This window comes from Girardinichthys multiradiatus, chromosome 8 (genome assembly GCF_021462225.1).
Source record: "Girardinichthys multiradiatus isolate DD_20200921_A chromosome 8, DD_fGirMul_XY1, whole genome shotgun sequence".
In the NCBI taxonomy this organism is placed as follows: domain Eukaryota; kingdom Metazoa; phylum Chordata; class Actinopteri; order Cyprinodontiformes; family Goodeidae; genus Girardinichthys; species Girardinichthys multiradiatus.
This window is the reverse complement of record NC_061801.1, coordinates 38,908,472-38,914,471: the sequence shown is the minus strand read 5'-3', so window position 1 is coordinate 38,914,471 and position 6,000 is coordinate 38,908,472. Positions and strand designations below refer to the sequence as shown.

The 6,000-nt window shown below is 40.1% G+C and overlaps 1 long non-coding RNA gene across 1 annotated transcript; it reads right to left on the bottom strand.

The window, feature by feature from the left end:
- Positions 1–4,744: 4,744 nt before the first annotated feature.
- On the bottom strand, positions 4,745–5,276 carry LOC124873107. The gene is made up of 2 exons (XR_007039442.1): positions 4,873–5,276; positions 4,745–4,802 (listed from the first exon to the last, which is right to left on the bottom strand). It is a non-coding gene; the product is annotated as an uncharacterized LOC124873107 (long non-coding RNA).
- Positions 5,277–6,000: the final 724 nt, after the last annotated feature.

Sequence of the window (6,000 nt, the reverse complement as noted above, 5' to 3'; positions counted from 1 at the left end):
CTACTACAGCTCCTGCCCTTTCTTCTTCTGCTGCTGCTTCCATCTCCAGCAGGCTCTCCTCCTGTGCATGGTCTCCTGTGGATGATGGCGGCAGCAGCGGCCTCGTCATCGTCCTCCTTCCCTCCACTGTGTACCATTCCCGGTGGTTCAGTCTAAACAGGTGTGGCTCATTAGGGTGAAGCGACCACAACTACAGAACTAAACATGCAATGAAACTTCACCTCCTGACGACAATAGGTTTTTAGGAGGTTTTTAGTCAGGTCGTGTTGTTAAATAAAACCCAGTCCAAACCTTTCTTCCAGAATCGTTCTGTGTTTAGACCCATCACCTTCCCAGCTTCTGACCAGCTTTGTTGTTCCTGGTGGAGAAAAGCATGATGCTGCCACCACCATGCTACACAGTGGTGTCAGGGTGATGTGGACTCTTAGCTTTTCATCCCACATACTCAAATCAACATGGAAAACCAAAACCTTCTTCTAATTTTCAGAAAAGATTTAGCAGCCCAGTAATGTTTATCCTGAGTGTGCAGGTCTGATGGTGTCTTTATCCTTTAAGAGATCAGAAACCTGGAGGGAAAAACACTCCATTCCACTCCAAACAGACTCCAATTATTAATAGTTAATAACACTGAAAATGTTTTTATGAAAACATCGATACAACATCAGTTTTGTATAATATTGGGAGGAAATAAAACATTTAAACCTTGTCCAGACTGTCTCTGCAGGTCATTCCATCAAACAGAACATTTTTACATTAAATAAGTTAACAATAAATCAATTAACATTTAATCTGTGGGTGTGAGTGTGCAGGTAGGTCTTAAAGTGGACAAAGGTGCTGTCAGGTGTTCGGTTACCCGCATGACTGAAAGTGCATTTAATGTCTGATTTGACAACAGGATATCTGGACCCAGCCGCTTTCTGAAGGTCCTGATTCCCTCCGACTGAGCGACGTTTGGCTCAAAGCCTTTTAGTTGCTTTAAAGTGACGTGTTGAAGAAGGACGTGTAAATTGGCGTGTAAAATTATACAGTGGAGGTTATTTAACTGCTGAAAGGAGAAGGTATGGAGTGCTTAATGGCACATTCAAATGACACATGGAAACAGCAGAAAAGGTTTCCAGGCCGATGCCTCTGATCTAACACTACTCCAGATGTATAGTTTGTTAAAAACACGCGTACCATTTAGTTATGTGTTTCAACAGGTTTTAGTTGTTATCTTCAGATGGTTTAAGATGCTTAAAGTATTTTCGTCCTTGCAGATTCATTTTTGTCACGCTTGAATGTTTCAGACCCTCAAACAAACGTTCAAACAGACAAAGAAAGCAACATTTTAAGGATGACTTCATATATAAACAAACGTTAAAAGCAACCTGGAAATGTAGGTGTGGAGGTTCTGGTGGTCTTTGGGTTGTTGTTCCTGCTGTGTAACTCACATATGATTAAGATTAAACTCACAAACTGATAGTTGAATGGAGCAGATATCATGATTCCATCAATTACAGCCAGTCATCCTGGTCCTGAAGCAGCAAAGATTCCCCAGACCATCACACTACCACCACCATGTTTGACTGTAGGTATGATGATCTGTTTTAGTTTCACACCAGATGAAAGGAGAACACTTTAACTGAGGCAGTGAGGCCTGCAGAGCTTTAGATGTTGTTCTGGTTCTTTTGTGACTTCCAGACGATCCATTGATGCTCTCCTGGAGTAATTTTGGTAGGTCAGCCACTCCTGGTAAGGTTCTCCACTGTTCCACGTTTTCTCCATCTGCGAATAATGTTTCTCACCATAGAAATTGTTTTGTGACTCTTTCTAGACTGACAGACGTCAGTGATTTGTTGCTTTTAGTCTACTTCATGCTGTCAGACAAGTTCTATTTCTAGTAATCTGAGCTGGGTGAAACTGAACTCAACTGAAAATGAAAGGATGTGGTTAATAACAGGTAATTCATGATTTAACAGTGGTGGCAATTTATTTTTACACAGGCCCAGGTTGGTTTGAAAAGCTTTTCTCTTTAATTTATGCTGACATTTTTATATTTGTCTGAGGAGGAATTTTCTTCAATGAACTATAACTTTTAACAAAAATCAGAAACAGAAGAAATCCATCGGGGACAAATACTTTTCGACAGCACTGTACTTTAGATTGGTTCTGATACAACAGAATGATTGCCCAGTATGCCCAGTCAGTCATATACAGTTTAACTGTTTTCAGGTCAGAAATTAACCTTTAATCTCTAACCTTTCCATCACTGGCATAAATATGGAAAGAAGCTCTGGAAATTATGCAGTCCGATAGAACATTGCTTTATGAGTGTGAAGCATTTATTAAGCATGTGGTTAGAGATTAATGAGAGCCTTTTAACCCGCGCCTCATCCTAGCGTCCAAGACAAATCGAGTTGGACATTAACATCCACTTTGATTCAGAAGAGGAGAAGGATCACACCGTCTTTTTCTAGGGTCTGAGGTGTCTGAAAGCTGAAGAAAACGTCAGAAGGAGTCTGGTTTGGGGAACAATAAAAGCCTCTAAAGTAATGAGACTCTCATGAAGAAAACAAGGGGTATTTTCCTTTACAGTCTTTTTAAAATGAAACGACATGATTGCAGTTGCATGTATGGATTTCTAGCTGCTGATATGTATTTTATTTCTTTTACTGAGCGCTGTAACAGTTAAATGGCTGTTTGGTTGATTGACGAAAAAAATCCAATAAACCTTTTTTCCAGCTTTTAAAAAAAATATATTGTTTCTTTTTTCAAAGATTTCCACAAGAGAAGCAACATTACTTTTCTCTGTTCAGTCACCAGGAACAAATGCATCCCCATGAAATGTTCAGCTCACAAACACAGCAGAGTGAGCAACTGCTGCAAAGCTCACACAGTTATATTTTATTAAGGCATATTTTAGGTTTTTATTTAAGAAACTAAACTATTATTCTGTGCATTTGTTCAGCAGTCTGTTTAATTATTTAATATCAGGTCAAATTAAATAAAGTTTATTGATGGGATTTGTTGTTTTTTGTTTAAAAAGAATCTAAAAAGGCTAAAATCCAAAAAAGAAACATATGCTTGAGCAAAACTAATTTACTGTCTTTCAAATAGACCACAAATATGAATAATTTGTTAAATATCTAGATTTTATGGATGCAAAATGCTGCAAAAAAAGTGATAAATTCTCACCCTTCTCCCAATATTTGGACATTTAGCAGAAATAAATAATTTTGGTCCAAAATGATTTTATATCAGATGGTGTAAAAATAGTGGTCTCTTTTTATACAGAGCATATCTATGTCTATCCATTGAACAAGATAAATATAGAAAGAAAGGGTACTAAGTGGACCTGGGCTCACAATTACCTTCCTGCATTGGACCCATTCGGTATTACTAAATGCAATCTTTGTTAGCAAACCAGTTGGGCCCCTATTATAGGGTTTACAAGGGTCTATTAAGATAATCCTCATGGGTCTGAGAGGTCTTTGACCCAGACTGGACCTGAATCATAACCAGCATAAGCAGTAACATCACCTTTATGTAACATTTAGGGCCCAATGTTAGCTGGGCCAATCACATAAAGCTGTGATAGCAGCACAGAATTTCTACCATCTTAATACCACTTTTTATAGTTTGTTTTTATTCAACTCAGAATGTCTGATTGTCCTACATTGTTACCTCAAAATTTCACTTTATTGTAATTCCAGCTCCATTTAAAATCTCTCTTACCTGGAGTAAGAGAAAGGAGCAGACAAAAAGAACAAAAATACAGACCAAACAGAAAAAAAGCAATCAGTGCTTGAACATAAAAATATATTTTTACAAAAATTCATCATAGTTCTAAAGTCCAAAGACAATTCCTTACTCTGCTCCTGAAACACTGCACTGCCTCGACACTGAAGCATCAACATAAAGATGTCAATATCTTAAAATCAGTGAGACAGCCAGATGTCAAATTTCCCCAGAAAGTCACAGGACCATGCTTTAAGAACAGAGATATCGACCTGAGAGTTCATCTGTATGTTTCTGAGTGCAGAGCCCTGCTCGGCTGCGGGGTGGTGCCTCCCTGACGGCTGACGAGCGCAGGACAGCGGCTGACTGGAAATGAATGTGGACAGCTGAACGACCGCGGGGCAGCCCTGGCTGAGGGTCATTATCTGATGACCTTGTGCTGTCTCACGCGGAAAGCTGATCTGACAGGGTGAGGCCCGGGGCCATGGACACACACGTCTGAGCACAGATAACCACCAGGACTCCCACCGACCAACTAGGAGTCAGGGGCAGACTGAGGACCAGGAGGTGTTGAAGCATTAACATCAACACTTTGCATGCAATTAACCAATTAGATCTTTTTTGTGCTTTTAAATTGGCACAAGCAGGTAGTCTGTATACTGCTAGAGCGCAACGTACAAAACAGATTGGATTAGATTTGACCACGTTCACGTTTCCATGGACACAAAAAGATCAAATTAAAGTGATAAAGAAAAGGGGCTTAAAGCTAAAAAAAAATGTACCTTATAATTCAGCGTTCACTAAAACTGCTTGTTTGAAATGGTCAGAATTTGCTCTTTAATTGGCTGCTCCAATCAGCTGTTGCTTGATTATGATCCAAGTGACTTTAATTTTTTATTTAATTACACCCTGTATCAGCAACTTACAATTCAAATTGTTTTTATCAATAAAAATTGAAAGTTTGCATTTGTCATAGTGTTACATATGGCTCTGACCCACATGCAGAATCACGCTCAAGGGAAACGGGTACAAGTTTGAAAAAGGTTTATTTAAGGAGAATGGATCGGTATGGTGTGCAGGAACAACTGTAAGGAAAAACGACAGGTAAGTGGCACAGGAAACGAAACCAGAACTTAAATGTGAAATGTCTCTTACTAGGAGGGAGTAGGCAATCCGCCAGGAGGAGAGGGATTCGGACTGGAGAAGAAGTGAATATGGAGTCAATAGTAAGTCCGATGATTTCTTAGTTACTTGGGTTAGAGCTTGGAGTGCAGGCAAAGCGTCAGCAAAGAGGTGGAGGGTGGACAGGTTAGGTTGAATGGTCTCTGGAGAATCCGGGTCCAGAAGCAGCCAGCCGGGGAAGTTCCAGAGTTCGGCGTCGGGTAGGTGTGTGTGGAAGATCCTTCCTGGGGAGATCCTAGGAGCGAGGCTAGAGCGAAACGAGGCCAGCCTGGGTAACCTCCAGGTAGTCGCTGCTTCAGTTCACTAAGAAGAACAAAGAACAAGTTAAACGTTGTCAAAGGCAAAGTACACATAAACTTAATTAATACGAGGCTGGCTTAGTAGCTACCACAGAGGCAAATACTCGAGCGACGAGATGCTGGCTGCTTCCTGCTTAAATACTCCAGGACTCAATCACCGAGATGGAAAACACCTGTCTCCACCACTGCTGAGCACTAGCGCCTACTAGGAGTCAAAAAACACAGACAAAAACATACAACAGAAACTCCAGCCCCGACAGCATTTTCTGAATAGAAAACTTTGATCTGCCTTACTTTGTATGAATGGTGCTCAAATTATTAATGCTATTTCCCCCAGGTAGAACTCATTCTCCAACCTGAGTTTATGCTGTCGCCATCAATTGGTGGACAAGACACAGAATGAACGCATGAACTGGAATGGGTTTCAGAGTGTGGGGCCATAGAGTGATGATGACTGTCTGAAGCCATGTAATATTGGTAAACCCTGCAATGTTGGAATAGTTCATGTTGGGCTAGACTAGTTAAAGTAACACTAGTCAAGGGTTTGGGGAAAGTTAACTAGGATATTCACAAATAACCGAAAATATGCTTAACTTTAATGGGAGAAGGGGTCTCTGAACCAGAATCAGGAGCTTGTTTTAATTTTGTTCAAGAAGTGAACATTTTTAGAGAGAAGCTAATGTTGGAGAAAGTAGCTCTCAACTAAAGACACTAAGTTACAGTGGTAACAAAATATTAAATTACATTAAATCATAGGATGCATGGCTGCAAAACTGGTAGCACTGTTGTGTTACTGTACAGC